General features: G+C 31.5%; 1 protein-coding gene and 1 pseudogene across 2 annotated transcripts in view; one reads left to right on the top strand and one right to left on the bottom strand.

The window, feature by feature from the left end:
- The window catches only part of RIT2 (Ras like without CAAX 2), a 548,346-nt gene that overhangs the window by 172,187 nt on the left and 356,629 nt on the right, over positions 1 to 19,530 (bottom strand). The window lies entirely within an intron of this gene.
- Positions 7,701 to 8,239, top strand: LOC141502128 (actin-related protein 2/3 complex subunit 3 pseudogene; annotated as a pseudogene).

Here is a 19,530-nt window from a genome sequence, read left to right as displayed (position 1 = left end):
TATACTTCAGTCCTAGCACAACAAGTTCTGGACTATAATACCTGTACCCCAGCAGCAGAGCTCAATTCTGAAAAGAGCACTAAAAATGCAGAGCTACTCTTCTGATAAGGTCACAAAAATTGCTGTCTCATCAGTGATAAGTTGTTTATAAATTATAAATTAAGTCATAAATTAAGTCATAAAGGAGTTTATTAATTGGACTCAAGTACAAAACATCATGGAATTGCTTAAAAAAGATTTTAAAAACCAAAGAAGAATGGAAAATGAAAAATGAACAAATGGAAGGAGAGGCATGCAGAACAATTAGGAAAAATTAACTTCAGATACCAAGTCCTTTAAAAGTAAAAATGAGGAACTGGAAAAAAACATGTAACTCATCAAAAAATAAAATTAACCACCTGAAGAGGAAACATAAATGCTAACTGAAGAAAATAAAATCTTACAATTTATAATTGGACAAATAAAAACTAATGAATCTATGTGACATTATGATTTCATCAAACAAAAATAAAAAAGATGAAAAAAATTGAAGAAAGTGTTAAGTAAAATTTAGGAAAAGCAAATGATCTAGAAAGGAGATTCAGGAGAAATAATATACAAATTATTGGTCTGCTCAAAACCCTAGATAAAAAAAAAAAGGTTGGAAAATATCTTTCAGAAAATTTTCATGAAAAACTATTCTTTTTTTAGTTTTTTTTTGCAAGTTAAATGGGGTTAAGTGGCTTGCACAAGGCCACAAAGCTAGGTAATTATTAAGTGTCTGAGACCGGATTTGAACTCAAGCACTCTTGACTCTAGGGCCGGAACTTTCTCCACTGTGCCACCTAGCCACCCACAAAAACTATTCTAATAGAACAGATCAAGAAAAGATAATAGTCTTTGGAAGAATACACAGAACACCTACCAAATGGTACCTGGAAGAAAAACTTCAAGAAAGATTATAGTCAAATTCCAGAATTCTCAACTAAAGGAGAAAATTGCTGCCAGCAGCCAAAAATAAGCAATTTAAATAAAAAGGAACAACAAACAGGACTTCTTAGCTTCACATTAAATGACCTGAGGGACCAGAATATAATATTTTGGAATGCAAAGGATGTTATATTACAACAAAAAATTTATCCCTCCAGAATTCAGCATGTTCTGTCATAGAAAAAAGATGGATTTCTAGTGTACTGGAAAACTTCCAATTTTTTTCTGATAAAAAGACCAGAACCAAAAAGAAAATTTGATCTTCAAGCATAGTTCTCAAGAGATGCATAAAAAGGTACATGGAAAGGGGAGAAAAATATGCTACTTAAGAATATTAAACTATGAATCAATACAAAAGAAGATAACGCTCGCCTTTCTTGAGAATTGTGTTTCTCTAAGGATTAATAAAGGGTTAAAATATCTATATCTATATCTATATCTATATCTATATCTATATCTATATCTATATCTATATCTATATCTATATCTATATCTATACCTATATCTATACCTATACCTATACCTATACCTATACCTATACCTATACCTATACCTATACCTATACCGATACCGATACCTATATCTATATCTATATCTATATCTATATCTATATCTATATCTATATCTATATCTATATCTATATCTATATCTATATCATCTATATCTATATGTCTATTGATCTATCTATCTATAACTATCTGTATCTGTATCTTTATCTCTAATCTATATCTATATCTATACACACACTTATTATATCTGAGGTATTATACTTAGAGAATATAGGTATAAATGAGACAAGAATATGATGTTAATTATGATGGTGGTTTTTCCTAGAGAGACAGAGGGAAGGAGAATACTTAGAGGCTCTATGCATAATTAAATCATGATGTGCATTTACTAGATTCTTTAGTTAAGGAGGGTTGCAGTGCAATTGAGGTATAGGATGGGAGTATATTTAGAATAGCTGGAAATAAATAGAATAGGAAATGATCTTGTCTTAATACAAACTTTGTTTAACAAGGATTATATTGCTATGGTTAAAGAACTAAAAGGACAGAGGGACTGAATACGGGAAGATCATGAATAGATTTTTGCCTTTGTTGATGTTTTGGCTTCAAATGAAGGGAGTGTGCTTGGGAGTGCATGAATGGTGCAAACAGTTCATGAAATGGTGGTTTGGCTCAGGACCATTGTGTATCCATCAAGGATACTTTAAAAGAGAGGGCATGATAAATCAATTATAATTTGATGTGATTTATGACTCCTGAGAAGTGTATATCTAATAGGACAAGGGAGGTTTGCTCATTGTGACTAAGCAATGTTGTTTACCTTTAATTAAGCGATTATCAAACTTTGAAAATGGTTCTTCTAACAGATTAAAGGAGTAAATTTTGATAAAGAGGTTGTAGGTACAAGACAAGGTTAAAACAATAAAGATATTAAAGGGACAATAATATGAAAATTATATATATATATATATATATATATATATATATATATATATATATATATATATATATATATATATATTAGTAGATAAATAACATCAGATGAAGGTGCATAAAGACCAATCATAGTAGAAGGTCTGAACACTGAATAAATCTTACTCTCAATAGATTTGGCCCAAATAGGAAGAACACATATTTTCAATTGGGTTTAAAAATCTATCCTATCTTATAGAGAAGTAGAAGGAGAAAAGGGTAAGAAATAGGAAGAAGGGATTGTTAAAAGGGAAGGCAAAGATACAAGGGAAAACAGAGTTAAAGTTGAAATTTAAAAGAAAAGTTAAAGGAAAAAGTAAAATACAGTGAGGAGGAATAAGAGGAAAAGGAAAAGGAAAAATGAGGAAAAATAGCATTGAAATAAATACAGAATTATTAAATGTTAATGGAATGAACTCTCCCATAAAATGGAAGAAGATAGCAGAATGGATGAAAACACCAAGAATTCTACAATATGCTGTTTTTTTAAGAAACATTTTAAACAGAGAAATACCATGGGATAAAGTTAAAAGACTGGGAAAAATATATCATGCTTCAGCAGAAGTAAAAATAATTAAGTGTAGCAATCTTGATATCAGTCAAGCAAAGAAAAATTAAATCTCAATGTCTATTTCTTACAATTAGATAAATCTAAAAAAATAAATAAGAAGGAAGTTAATGTGTATAAAACCTTAGAAAACCTAGATATGATAGACCTCTGGAGAAACACTGAATGGGGACAGAATATAATTTATACATTTGTCTCTACTGTGCATGGTACCTATTCCAAAACTGCCCTTGTCCTGGGGCAAAAAAACTTACAATCTAATGCAGAAAAAATAATTTTAAGATGATTTTACAATAAAAATTGCCTGTAATAAAGGGCCATAGAAAATTAAGCCAAAAGCTAATTGGAAACTAAATAATCTAATTTTAAATAATGAGTGTTTCAAAAAAAAACCATAGAATTATTCAGTCATTTCATCCATGATAATGACAATACTGAGACATCATACCAAAATTTATGCGATGCAGTCAAAACAGTTTTAATGGGAAATTTTATATCTCAAAATGCTTATGTGAATAAAATAGAGAAAGAAGAAATCAATGGATTGCATATCCAACTAAAAAAAACCTAGAAAAAGAGCAAATTAAAGATTCCCAATTAAATACCAACTTATAAATTCTGATAATCAAAGGAAAGAATAATGAAATTGAAAGCAAGAAAATCATTGATCTAATAAATAAAATTAATAGTTGGCTTTATTAAAAATATTAAAATAGATAAAGTTTTGGTTAATCTGATTTAAAAAAAGAATATCAAATTTCCAGTATCAAAAATATAAATGGTGAACTCACAACCAATGAGGAGAAAATTAAAGAGATAATTTAGAGCTATTTTGCTCAATTATATGCCAATAAATTTGAAAACCTGAGTGAAATGAATGGAAGAGGAAATATAATCATTAAACTACCTATGGAAAAAATCACCAGCTGCAGGTGAATTTACAAGTGAATTCTAACAAACATTTAAGGAATAATTAATTCCAATTCTACTGCTAAATCCCCTTTATGACACCAACATACTGATACTTAATCCAGGAAGACTCAAAATATACCAAAAAAATACATTAGATATATCTGCCTATTGAACATTGATGCAAAACTCTTTTTAATAGATTTATTTCTTTATTTTCCTCCATATGCATATGTATATATTTTGCTACAAAATTTCCTTCCAACTTCCATTCCCAATCCTCTTCCCCTCAGTGATGATTAGCATTGTACATACATATTTTGATAAACATGTTTACAGATTAATTATTTTCAGTATGATGAATTAGGATTAAGGGAAAGAGATAAATAAGACATAATTTATATAAAGTGTTCATCAGATTCTGAAGGGTTGTTTTGTGTATGTTTGTGTGTGCGTTGTGTTGTTTTGTTTTTATTCCTCTGGATGGTGATAACATAGTCCAGATGCAGTCTAATACAATTCCCCTAATTTTCTGAACTGCTGAGAGGAGCTGCTTCCATCAATGTTGTTCATCTCACAATGTTGTTGTTGATATGTACTTGGTTGATATGTTCTCTTGGTTCTATTCCCTTCACTCAGCATCAGATCCCATAAGTCATTCCATGCATCTCTATAGTCCTACCATTTATGGTTTCTTATAGAACAATAGTATTTCATAGTATTTATATACCATAACTTCTTTAGTCATTCCTCATTTGATGGGCATCCCCTCAATTTCCAGTTCTTTGTCACTACAAAAAGAGTTGCTATGAATATTTTGGATCATGTAGGGCTTTTCACTTGTATTTTATAATTTCTACTGGATATAGTGCTAGAATTGGAATTGCTGGGTTAAAGGGCATGAACAGTTTTATTGCTCTTTGGGCATAGTTCCATATTACTCTCCAGAAAGGTAGTATCCATTCATAACTCCACCAGCAATGCATCAATGTCCCAATCCTTCCACAACCTCTCCAACATTGGTCATTTTCCCTTTTTGCTCATCTTGGCCAAACTTATTGGTGTGAGATGATAGTTCATTGCTGTTTTAATTTGCATTTCTCTAATTAGTAGTGATGTGGAACATTTTTTTCATATTATTATATATGGTTTTAATTTCTTCATTTGGAAACTGTCTGTTCTTATCCTTTGACCATTTATTAATTGGGGAATGATTTGTGACCTTATAAATTTGATGCAATTCTCTCTATATTTTAGAAATAAACCTTTATCAGAACTTCTAGTCATGAAGATTCTTTCTCAGTTTGCTTCCTTACTTCTAATTTTGGCAGCATTGATTTTATTAGTACAAATACTTTTTAATTTAATATGGTCAAAATTGATGCAAAAATTTTAAATAAAATTTTAGCAAAATGATTACAACAAATTATTATAAGGATAATACAACATTATCAGGTCGGATTTATGCAGAGATGGTTCAATATTAGGAAAAGACAACATAATTGAACATATATCAATCCAAAAAAAAATCATGATTATCTCAATAGTTGCTGAAAAGCCTTTGACAAAATGCAATATCTACTGCTATTAAAAACTAAAGACCATATAATAATAAATGTAATTCTCTCTCAAATAATAGGTGATTATCTAAAACCATCAACATATATTATATATAATTGGGATAAACTAGGAATATTTCAAATAAGATAAGGAGTGAAACAAGGATGCAATAATCATCATTACTGTTCAATGTAATATTAGAAATGATAGCCCTATCAATAAGAGAAGAGAAATTGAAGGAGTAAGACTTGTCAGTGAGGAAGCAAAACTTTTACTCTTTGAAGATGATATGATAGTATACTTATATAAACCCCAGAAAATCAAGTAAAAATGCTTGAAATCATTAGCAAATTCAGTAGCAAGAAACAAATTAAACACACCTAAATCATTAGCATTGGGGCCAGCTAGGTGGCAAAGTGAATAGAGTTCTGGCCCTAGAGTCAGGAGGACCCGAGTTCATATTTGGCCTCAGACACTTAAAAATTTCCTTTCTCTGTGACCTTGGGCAAGTCACTTGTCTTGCAAAAACAAACAAAATATAAATAATTCATCAGAATTTCTATATATGAACAGAAAAGTAAAAGGGCAAGAGATAAAAAGAGAAATTCCATTTAAAGTAACTATAGATAATACAAAATTCTTAGGAGTCTAACTTCCAAGACAAATCTGAAAATTGTATGAACACAATTACAAAATACTTCTCACACAAATAAAGTCAGTTCTAAATAATTACAAAAATGTCAATTACTCATGATTAGGTTGAGCTAATATAACAAAAATGCCAATTCTACTCAAATTAAATTTCTTATTCAGTGCCATATCAAACAAACTAACAAATAGCTATTTTAAACAGCTAAGAAAAAAGAAAGAAAATATATCTCAAACAACAAAAAGTCAAGAATATCAAGGGAATTGGTGAAAAAGAAATGCAAAGAAGGTGGTCTAATTGTACCAGATCTAAAACTACACTATAAATCAGCAACCATCAAAACTATCTGGTACTATTTAAGAAATAGAGTAACTGACCAGTGCATTACATAAAAAAGAAACACTAAATAACTATAGTAATCTACTCTTTGACAAACAAAAAGATATTACTTCTTATATAGGAACTTACTATTTAACAAAAACTGCTGGGAAAACTTGAAAACAGTAAGATCAAACCTAGGCATATACCCATATCTCACACTATATATGAAAAAAAGGTCAAAATGACCACATGATTTAGACATAAAGAGAGATGCATAGACCAATAAAGAGATCAAGAAATAGTCTTATCTGTTGAATCTATGGAATGTGAAGATATTTAAGATGAAACAAGTAATAGAGTATATTATAGATTGCAAAATGAATGATTTTGATTTTTTTAAATTAACTTTTTTTTTGCTCTATGGAAACCAATCCAGTCAAGATTAGAAGGAAAACAATTTTCACAGTTAGTGTTTCTGATAAAGATCTAATTTAAAAAAATATATAGATAATTGAATCGAATTTTTAAGATTACAAGTCATTTCCATTTGATAAATGGTCAAAGGAAATATTGATCAGGTAATTTTCAAATGGAGAAATTAAGCTAAATATAGCTATATGAAAAATGCTCCAAAGCCTTATTGATCAGAGAAATGTGAATTAAACACTTTGAGGTAGTACCTCACACCTATCAGATTGGCTAAGATGACAAAAAGGTAAAATGAGTTATGCAGAAGAACTTTTGTGAATATTGGGATAATAATGTATTGTTTGTGGATCTGTGAACTAATACAATCATTCTGGAGAGCAATATGGTATTGTGCCCAAAGAGCAGTAAAACTGGTCCTACCCTTTGACCCAGAAATACCAACTTTTTATGTAGGGCTATAACCAAAAGAAATCATAAAGAATTGGAAAAGTTCCATATGTTCAAATATATTTATAGCAGCTAATTTTGCTATTGTAAATTTTTTAATTTACTTTTTAATTTTACAATTTTCCCCTAATCTTGCTTCCCTCCCCCCTCCAGAAGGCAGTCTTTCAGTCTTTCAATTGTTTCCATTCTATCCATTGATCTAAGTTGTATGTGTTGAGAGAGATATATCCATAAGGAAAAAAATAACTAAAGAGAGAAAAATTACATAACAAGATAATTTTTTTTAAATTAAAGGTAATAGAATGCCAGGGTCTCTGACAGGAGTCTGTACCCTCTGCTCTCCCGAAGTCCAGGCCTGGATGCCAAGATGCCGGCGTACTACTCTTCTCTCATGGACCTTGACACCAAACTCATTGGAAACATGGCTCTATTACCCATTGCAAGTCAATTTAAAGGACCCACTCCAAGAGAAACAAAAGAAGCAGATATTGTGGATGAAACTATCTATTATTTCAAGGCAAATGCCTTATTCAAAAACTATAAAATTAAGAATGAAGCTGATAGGACATTGGTCTATATAATTCTTTACCTTTCTGAATGCTTAAAAAAAAACTCCAGAAGTGCAACTCAGAAAACCAAGAAGAGAAATAAATGTACACATTGAGAATCACTAATTTTCATATTCCTGGAAAACAGGGTTTCCCCCTTAATACAATTTATGCCAAACCTGCAAATAAGCAAGATGATGAAGTGATGAGGGCCTATTTACAACAGTTGTGGCAAGAAACTAGGCTGAGGCTTTGTGAGAAGGTCTTTGAACCTCATAGTGACAAACCTAACAAGTGGTGGACTTGCTTTGTGAAAAGGCAGTTCATGAACAAGAGTCTTTCAAGACCTGGACAATGAGCAGATCTTGTCTAATTATTCTCATTGCAGAGTTTGGCAGCAAGATCTACACAGTTTTTGGTAAAGAAGTATGGCCATTAAGACTGATGAGGTGTAAGAATTACTAAGGGTTTTTATGCTTCTCATTGTAAAAATTAAGCACAGTTAATAAACAAGTTATCTAAAAATTAAAAAAATTAAAAATTAAAAAAATTAAAAAATAAATTAATTAAAGGGAATAGTCTTTGGCCTTTGTTCAAACTCCATAATTCTTTTTCTGGATACAGATAGTATTCTCCATAACAGAAGCCCCCAAAATTTACCTGATTGTTGCATTGATAGATTGACAAAGTTCATTAAGATTGATCATGGGGGCAGCTAGGTGGAGCAGTGGATAGAGCTCTGGCCCTGGAGTTAGGAGCACCGGGGTTCAAATCCAGCTGGGCAGGTGTTCTGTCCAGTGTGTCACCTGGCCAACCCTACTACTACTATTATTATTATCATTATTATAATTTTATTTTATTTTGTTTTGTTTTTTGTGTTTTGCTGGGCAGTAGGGTTGGGGTGGCTTACCCAGGATCACAAAGCTGGATGATTGTTGGGTGTCTAGGGCCAGATTTTGGCTCAGGTGCTCCTGACTCCAGGGCCGGTGCTCTGTCCAATGTGCCACTTAGCTGCTCCTATTATTATTTTTTTTAATTTTTAATTTTAATTTTTTCTTCTTTCTTTTACTTTATTGCTCATGAGGGTATATATTTTTTGAGGGGAGGGGGTATTATGTTTGCTCTTAAACAAGAATATTTTAATAATGTATAAAAAAAATCATTTGTACAAATCCAGCCTCAGACACTTAATAATTGCCTAGCTGTGAGGCCTTGGGCAAGTCACTTAATCCCATTGCCTTGCAAAAACTAAAAAAAACCTAAAAAAAAGAAAGATTGATCATCAACTATAGCAGCTAATTCTGTTGTGATGAAGAATTGTAAATTTTGTAAATTGAGAGGATACTCTTCAATTTGGGAGTGGTTGAAAAAGTTATGGAGTTCTATTGTTATTTAAGAAACCATGAATGGTCAGACTCTAGAGAAATATGGAAAGATTTCCATAACTGATTCTGAGTGAAGGGAGCAGAACCACGAGAACATTGTATATATTAATACACAACAATGTGCTTTGATCAACTATGACGGATGCATTATCTCTTAGCATTTCAGAGATCCAGGACAACTTTAGAGACCTATTATGAACAAGACATCCACATACAGAGGAAATAAAAAACAAACAAAACAAAAAACACATCCACAGAATCTGAATGAATACTATATTCACTTTGAAAAATTCTATTATGTATTTCCTTCCTACCTCATGTTTTTCATTTTGTTCCCTTAGTTCTAATTCCTGATTTAGAAAATGACTAATATGCTAACATGTTAAACGCAAATGTACATATGCAACTTTTACCAGACTGTTTGCAGCTGAGGGGAAATGGATGGGAAGGGAGGGTGGTAGGAAAATGTATAACTTATAAATGTTCAAGTGGATGAATATTGAAAAACTTTCATAACATGTAACTGTAAAAATGAAATATCAACCTGAAAAATTACCTTAGAGTTTTAGTTTTGAATGACTAAAATATAGGAAACTTGATTTCTTTTTCATTCCTATATGTGGAAATGACAAGACAGAAATTTCAGCTCCAAGGACAAGAGGAATGTTCAGGATCACACAATTATAGATTAAACAATGAAATGGACTTTCAAGACCATTTAGTCTTCTATTTTGTTTCACAAAAGCCCAAAAGTGGTGACAAATTAGATCATGCAAGTAGGATTGAAAAGTACGAACTGAACTTGTCTTCTGATTTCAAATACAAGGCATTATGCCATGCCTCCTCACAACATACATGCTCCCTTAAGAGCACTTAAAAGATTTGACTATTAGTCCTGATTCTGCTAATAATGTTGAACAAGTCACTCAACTTCTCTTTTTTTCTTCATCTTTCCTCCCAACCAAAATTCTGTGATTTGATAATTTAATCTTAAGGTTCCTTATAGACCTCATAGTTTTATAAATCATCTGATGTTTAGTCTTCCCTTTTTACTCTAACACACTAACCCAGTGTTATAAATGCCTATAATGGTCTCTGTATCACTTCTTCATCAAGAATTTAAATTTAATTTTGCCTACTTTATAACTTTGGCTTTTATCAACTCTAGTGATGCCTGCATTTTCTTTCAGTTAAATAATCCAAATTAGCGGGACCAGGATAGTCTAAGTTTAATCAATATAAGTGTTATTGTATGATTTATAAGAAAATGTTAGCTTTAGTGATTGCACAAATCCAGGTTAACTCTAGTACAAGTAGATTGGGTGGCAGCAAGCAGTCATCGGTGAGTTATATGATAATGAGAAAAGTCTATCTAAGTACTACCATAATTGATAGTTTGCTTTTGTTTTGACCCATCATCATTCACTACTTCTCAATTAATTTCTTGCATTAATGCATTGTATAAAAATTGTGTTAAAATTAATGGCACACTACAAAATAATTTACCATTTTAAACTCATAGCAAAGAGAACTCATTAAATAAATAAAATGAAATAAAACTGAAGTGCATGGCTGCACTTCAAATGTTCAAAGATTCAAAACAATTTCCACAGTTCCCCAAGGATTTTGAAAGTCTCACTTGACCATGATTGATGATAGGAAGTTCAGAATCTGAAATGCTCTGTTCCACAAAAGTAAGAAGACATCTAAGACATGAGTTCATAAAACTAATCATCCCAATTTTTTAATTGTTTATCTTTTCCATCTTGTGCTATCAAGCAAATGATAATTCTTTTTGCTATTAGAGTCTATTTATAACCCACTAATTACCATTAAACCTTATTATGCTATTATTCTGCCCTTAATAGATTTACTAGATTCAGTTTAAAAATATCCATGCTTCTGTTCTTTAATAGGGGTTTCATAGTACTATGGACTGGGGAGCAAATGATGCAGACAGTCCAAATGGAAGGAATTTGTGGCTTAAAATATATAACGTAATCAGAAGCCCATCCTGGAAAATCACAGTCAGTATTGAATAAAAAAATATGACTGTTTTTACCCCCATTTCCCTTCCCCCATACAGTGTAAAATAACAAAAATAAATGAGTTCATTTATGGAGAAGAGTGAATATAATTGATCTAATTACAATCTTGTTCACTAATAAGAGACTCACTAAGAAGGAGGTAGTGAAATCTTGGAGCAGACTCTCAACTTGTCCCTTGGGAGCAGGAAAATCATCTACTAATTTTAGAAATAACCTTCTGTAAATTGAAAAGTTTTATAATTCCTTGTAAGATAATTATAGAAACTACTATTCTTTATTGTTTTCTTTTAAGTGTTACAGAACAAAATTGTCCAAATGAGTTTTAGAAAAATAAGTAATTTCCCCCTTTTATGAGATTTTATGTTAATCACAACTGTTTAGTCATTAAATATAACTGGATTACCAATTTCTGTAACTTTTTTTCAAAGAATAAGATGCATTATTTTCAAAATTAGAATACAGATTTTCATTCTGTTAGGATAGATTTGGTCAGGGGATATAGCAAAAGAATACTGAGACTCAAAATTTATCTCACTTGCTAGACTGTTAATTGAACAAATTTCTTTTAAAATGGAAGTTGACTAAAAATTCTTGAAACTAATTTTCATATGTGACTTACCATCTGACCCTCAAGATCAGCTCCCCAAATGTTTTCTGTAAGAGTAATAGAAATGGAAAAAAGTAGCCTCCGAAGGTGATGAATTTGAAGGAGTCACCATTCTTTCTATATATTATTTGAGATAGTTTGTAAAAGAATATCAATCAACTTAGGTGATCACACTTCATAATTAATGTCTTCATGTTTCTTTTCCAATTTCTTTTCTCTTTTTTAATTATACCACTTTTATGCTTTTTTGATGGAGGAAATATATCTAATGATTAATTAACATTAATTGGTTAGGAACTTAATTCATTCCTCCCTATGGGCTTTTTTAATTGTCAATGCAAGTCTCTTTTAACCCATTTCAATTCTATCATTTAAGATTTTTTTTAAGTACCTACAATGAAAGATGTTATTGAGTTAAATGATAAACATGAAAGAATTCATGCTCTGAAAGCTCTTATAATATACTGGGAAGAAACAGCATATACACAGATAAGTTAAAGTAAAATAAACACAAGGTAATTTTTAGAATTGGATACCAAGATCTTGGAAATCAGGAAGAGATATTTCAAAGGTGAGAGTTGAACTAGTCCTTCCAAAGACATAGAGAAGAGGAAGTAAAAATAGAAAGAATTATATGAATCTTGAGAAAGAGAAGAGAAATAAAGTTTCCAGAATTCAAATCCATAAACACCAAATTGGGAATTTTATATTTTATTCCAGATAAGAAGCTATTCTGATCTGGTCTACTAGAAAATCTTCAGCAAGACAGTGACTTGCCCTAATGTTTATTTTTTGTTTTTTTTTTTCAGAAATATCTGTCAGCCACAAGGAAGAAGTCAAAAAATGAGAGGATGACTGTAGGATTTCCAAAAAAGGTCTATCTCAATAATCAGTGCAAGAGAAGCTAAAGGTCTGAATAAGTTTGTCTGAATTATTTTAAAGAAAATATTAAGAGTTCAAGATATTTTCTGAGCCAAGGTGTCAGTGCGTAGGCAGGGATTCCAAGAAACTATCTTCCAAAACACTCTAATTAGCTTAAAATTATGACTCTAACCAAACCCTAGAGTGGTAGAATTCATATAAAGTCCCAGTGAATCAATTTTCCAGTCCAGGATATTGTGGAAGATCCTCTGGAAGGCACTGTTCTATGGGGTCAGAAGGGCTTACAGTACTTGCACAGCCTTGTGAACAAATTTCAGCCTTCCAGGAACAGCCCACAGGGCATCTGGATCCTTGGGGGTGCTAAGGTTCATGGTAGCAGGAGCAGAATCTAGGCCTCCCAACCCAGTCATTGCCAAGGACAATGAAGAAATTCGGGGTGGGGGGATTTCTGCCAGAGTGAGTTTAGAGATCAGTGCACTTTAGTCTCAGTACAATTTGGGTCTCAGTGCAATTTAGATCTTAGTACAGACCCAGCCCTGGGAAAGGGAAATAGGGCAGTGGAGCTCCCAGCAGGGAGCCATCTGGCAGCTACTTCCAGAGTGCTCATCCCAGGTAGATAAGAGGATGTGGGGTGGAACTCTTGAGGTCTTAATGATGTTCCTGGGACAGAAGTCTGACTTTGTCCACATTCAGTCCCTGGTCCCAGTCTGGGACCCCTCATTGCCCTAGAGCAGGGAATCTCCTCACAGCTCCAGAGCAGAGGGGTGTGCTTGTGTGGTCATCGACCAACCGGAGCAAAAGCAGGAGAGCAGGAAGAGCCTCTTATACGACATTGAAGGAACTTAGGTCTGTGCCAAAAGCACTCAAAAGATTGGGAAGCAGCTCAAAACCATGCCACAGGCTGAGGAAATGAGTAAACAGAAAAAAAGAATTTGACCATAGACAATTACTTTGGTTCAATGGAGTATCAAAACACACACTCAGAAGATGACAAAATTAAAGCTTCTGTATGAAAAGCCTCCAAGAAAAATAAGAATTAGATTCAGGCCAATGAAAGAGCTCAAAAAAGATTTTGAAAATCAAGTAAGGAAAGTACAAGAAAAATTGGGAAGAAAAATGAGAGTGAAGCATGAAAATGATGGAAACAAAGTCAGCAGTTTGGTAAAGGAGATAAAAGAAGGTCAAAAAATATGTTCAAAACAATGTAGGTTAGGGGAGGCTAGGTGGCACAGTGGATAAAGCACTGGCCCTGGAGTCAGGAGTACCTGGGTTCAAATCCGGTCTCAGACACTTAATAATTACCTAGCTGTGTGGCCTTGGACAAGCCACTTAACCACATTTGCCTTTCAAAAAAAAAAAACTAAAAAAAATCTTGTTTACATGGAAAAATCAATGAGAATACATTAAAAAGCAGAATTGACCAGATGGAAAAGGAGATCAGAAAACTCTCAGAAGAAACCAACTCCTTCAGATGTAAAATGAAGCTAAGGGAAGCTGATGTCTTTGTGAGGAATCAAGGAACAATAAAAAACCCAAAAGAATGAAAAACTAGAAGAAAATGTGAAATATCTCAATGGAAAAAAAAACTGGCTTAAAAAACAGATCCAAGAAAGACAATTAGAAAATTTGGGACTATTTCTCTAACAGACTTGTGGTAAAGAATACAATCCATCTCAGAGACAGAGCTGATGTTATGTGAACACAAAATACATTTTTTTCCCTTTTGTCTCACTTTTTTGTAAGGTTTATCTTTGTGGGTGGGAGAGAGGGAATTATGTTTACTTTTATACCAAGACTATTTTAGTAAGGTGTAAATTAATTAATTAATTATTTTTTTAAAATGATACTTTTTGGCAAACATCAAAGCTGGACCTAAGGTTATCATAATCAAATCAAAGGAGGAACAGAGCACAGGTATTTATAATGTTCAAGTCACAGTCATTTCCTGAAGGCAATCCAAAGAGTACAATATGTAATATAGACTTATGATATCTAATATAGAGACTTTTATTTAATAGCTTCTTATTAAATATTTGATGAAAGGAGAAAATGAATGATGAATGACTAAAATAGATTCTGGTCAACAATGACCTGAAATATTTCAAACTATAGCTTTTTGGATATCCTTAATATCATCAGTTGAGCAATCAGATTTTGGCACATGAATGTACTGAGATGTTATAGTGCCATGAGGGAAAACAATATATTTTAAGAATACAGAAGAAATTGTGATTTGTATGAACTGAAGCAAAGTGAAATAAACAAAATCAGAAAAAAATCACTACACAAATAATGACTTGAAGAATAAAAATAATTAAATGCTTTGTAATTATTATAATCAATCTTGATTTCCCAGAGAAGATAAGAAACATACCTCATTTTTTGCCAAAATCTGGCATTCTAATTCTAAAACATTACATATTCCTTCAGAGGTGAGTTGATGGTTGGTTGTATTTTGTATTGTTTTCTTTATTATTTATTGCCAAACATTGGTTCATGTATAAGTGACAGTTTACATATGTTTGTGTGTTTGTGTAAGTGGATAAGTTGGTTGAAATATTTGAAAATGAAGGATTTGCTTTAAAAAAACAGAAAAAATTAAAGAGAATGAAAGCCAATTAAAGCTCCACCAAAAGGTATTGTACAAGGGGGGATCTATATATAGAAAAAATTCTGTGCTGCTGATTTAGTTAAGGATGGAAAAGAAACTTTCTGACCTTTTTTTCTCTCCTTTCTCCACAGAGAAGTTTGTTTATACAATGAATCATTTACTTAGTTTTCTGGTATAGAGATGAGTTAACCTTTATTCTGAAAGATAACTTTAAAAATTAGACTGGCAAATTAAACTATTAGTCAACATAAATGCTAAGCTGTCTCTGTGTTGCATATAATACTTAAAGACTGAAAAGATTCAAAGTATGTTCCTTATTCAATGACATGAGACAAAAAAGATAACTATTTTCTCATATATTAATTATCATTTTCTTTTATTTTTAATCTTTTTTTGGAAACTTTGAGTCAGAAATTCTCTGTCCTTCTGAACTCTTTCCCACTGTTTGTCTCTCTTCATTTATTTTAAACTATCCATTTCATCAATTCTTAGAATATAATAACATTCTATCACAACCACATCCCACAACTAGTTTAGCTATTCTCCAAAGGGTAGACTTTCCCTCAATTCCAATTCTTTGCCACCACAAAAAATAGCTTCTATAAATGTTGCTTTTCTTCTCTCTCTCTCTCTCTCTCTCTCTCTCTCTCTCTCTCTCTCTCTCTCTCTCTCTCTTCTGACCTCTAGTTGTACTGCTTGTTCTAAGGGTAAGTCAATTTTTAGACATATTTTAGACATTGTTTGGAATATTGCTCCACAATGGTAGGACCAATTCACCACTCAAACAACATTGTATTAGTGTTTCTATTTTTCTACATTCATTACTTTTTTCTATCATCTTAGCGAATCTGAGAGGTATGAAGTGGTACATTAAAGTAACTCTAATTTAATTTTTTTTCTGATTGTAAGTGATTTAGAACATTTTATAAGAATATCGATACCTTAGATTTCCTCATTTGAAAAGTGCCTGTTGATATTTTTACAATTTACCTGTTGAGGAATCTCTTTTATTTTTTATAAATTTGCCTCATTTTCCTACATAGTTAAAAAAAGGAGACTTTATCAGAGAAACATGCTTTACTTACCCAATTATATGATATTCTTCTAATTGTGATTGCATTGGCTTTATTTGTGTACAATTTTTTAAAAGTCCATATAGTCAAATTTTTCCTCCTGTGATACTCTCTGATTCTTGTTTACTTATAAATTTTCCCTTGTCCTTAGAAATGATGTAATCTCCCCCATGGTTTCTATTTTTGCTTATAAAATATAATTGATTTCTAAACCTAGCACCTATTTTGACCTTCTTGGCATATAGTGTAAGATATTATTCTATATTTAGCTTCAGTCAGACTATTTTTCCAATTTTCCATCAGGTTTTGTGAGAAGAGATAATTTGGTCAACTGAAGATGCTATGGAATGAAGAATAACATTTAGAAAGATGAGCAGAGAAGATTGATTATTACAAAATGAAAGTCTCATAAAATATAAGGTTGTGACAGAAATATCAAATGCCTCCCAGAACAAAAATTCAAAAGAAATCAAAACAACAATAGCAGCAACCTCAACAACTATAGTATACAATTTTACTTGGAAAAAATTTTTTTTTTCCAAAATGTACTCTGAGGGACTAAAATGGAGGAAAATACAAGCTGTAGCTAAATTATATATTGCATTTATATGAGGGAATGCAATTAATCAACCAATAGCATTGATTAAGCACAAATTTTGTGTCAGAAAATATTCCAGATGCTGGCCATTAGGGTTCAAAATTAAAATTTCATTTCCTTACTTAGTTTATATTCTACAAGATGAATCAATAGTACAAATACATACATAGAGATATTTGTTTATATTACTCTTTATGTCCAAATGATGAGCTCATTTCAACCTGCTTTGAAGAGTAATATTAAGTAATTATAAAATAGTAGGCTAGAGTTTGATTTTTATAACTTGAGTGGCTAAATATAAGTTTTATTTGATCTTAGAAGCAATAAGGAAATAGATCTTATTGACTTTGGCTATATCATGGTCAATGTGTGCTTTAGGAAAATCATTTTCATGGTTATTTGAAATTTTTGAATATCAGGAGACCATTTAGAAGATTAATAGTCCCAGGCCAACATGAAATAGACCTGAATTAGAGTTTTGGTCATGTAAGAGAAATAGAAGAGAAAGAAATGGTGAAAATTAGTAATTGATTTTATATTTGGGATTAGGAATACTAAGGAATTAAGGATAGTATTGTTAAAATCTGTGTGACTGAAAGAATGGTGGAACCTTCAAGTGAAAAGATGAGAAACTGTATTGCTTTTAAAGGAAAGTTGATGACATTTAAGTTTGAGATGCTTAAACAAGCTGGTTTAGAAGTCCAAGGAATAGCTCATAATATTGATCTAAACCTTATTAGAGAAAGCACAGCTGGACATAATGGTCTTGGGGTCATCTAAAGTAGAATTAAAAAATGAACTCTAGGAGGTTAATGAGTCTAGCAAGAGAAAGACAATATAGTAAGTAAAGAGAAGAGAGTCTAAGACATTGCATTGGAGTACACTCATAGTAGGAGCAATATTGATAATGATCTAGCATTAATGAATAAGAAGGAATGTTCAGACAAGAAATTGGAGAACCAAGGAAGCATGGTATCATCAAAAACTAAATAGAAGAATATATCCAAAAGAAGTTGGTCTATAGTGCTTGTTAATTAACTAACTGAAATATTACATGGAGGCATACAAGAATGACGTTTGAAAAAAGTTATTAGCTTTGACAATAAAGAAATAATGGGTTACTTACTTCAAATTACAAGAGAATAAGAAGCTAGAAGAGAGGAGATGGTGAAAGCATAAACAGTTGTGTTATCATTGTTTTATATGTTTGTCATGTATATATATATTATATATATATATATATAATATATATATATTATATATATATATATATATATATATATATATATATATATGATGTGTAGATAAGTGTACATTTCCAGCCCCCTTGTCTACCTCAAGAGGTTGTACATATGGAGCAAAAAAGATAGGGATGAAAAATCCATTATAAGAATAGGTGATAATTGGTTGATTGGTTGATTTGTTTAAAATAGAAAATATCTTGGCTTGTTCAAAGTATGACCAGTGCAAGGAAATGTTAGGGAGAGAAATAGAGAGGTAGAGATCAATCCAATAAGCAAAAGAAAATTTGAGAATACAAATAAAATTTTTTTTCTCTCTTTAGTGTCATTATTTAATTAGCATGTTCAGAGTTGGAAATTAGGATGTCCAGTGAATTAGTTTAGAGTTTCACCAATCTAATTAATGAGCTAATTCTTTCTGAGGTTCCCTTCCTTATTTATGAATAATCAAAACTATTGTTAACCCTTATCAATTATTTGATAGTTGACAAAGCTTGAAGTTAAGCCATAACACAAGTTTATCCAAAGAATTTCTTCTTTGGAATGGTTAAAAAGTCTGTTCAACCAAATTTCTTGTATGAAGTCTATAAATTAACAAATGCTGTGATCATATATCAGTTTGGCAGAATACTTCAAGTCAAAGAATGAATGGCATAATTTATTTGAAGCTCTAGTATTGTAATGTTACTTGTTGTATGATGTTTGACATAACTATTCAACTTCTCTAGGTCTTGCTTATCTTTAAAAGATAAGTGGGCTAAATGACCCCTAAATTTGGGATAAATGACACCTAAATTTGGGATGACACCTAAATTTGGGATAAATGATTCCTAAATTCTTTTCTAGCTCTAAAATTGATGATATCCCTATAGTTTCCTTCATTTAAGACTCCATATGGTTATAATGAATTGTACAGTTTGATTTAAAAGGAGCTCTCCAGTTCTTCCAGGTTAACTTGTTCTTGATTAAGAGCTTCTGTATACATGCAGTAATGAATCACTTCATATCAGTCTTTGGAATAACAATTTTAAAAAAGTGTTATTTAAATGAAGAACAGCTAATGAATAATGATTGAAATATTGAAATATTGAAGAGACTGGAGAATATTTCATATGTGGCAAATGTTTACAAGAAGATTTCAGTATAGAAAGGGCACTTTTGTATATCTCTAATTAGAAAACATTTACTTAAGTAGGGAAATGCA

Source organism: Macrotis lagotis, chromosome X (genome assembly GCF_037893015.1).
Source record: "Macrotis lagotis isolate mMagLag1 chromosome X, bilby.v1.9.chrom.fasta, whole genome shotgun sequence".
NCBI classification, from domain to species: domain Eukaryota; kingdom Metazoa; phylum Chordata; class Mammalia; order Peramelemorphia; family Peramelidae; genus Macrotis; species Macrotis lagotis.
Note: the sequence above shows the minus strand (reverse complement) of the source record. Positions and strands in the feature narration are given on the sequence as shown.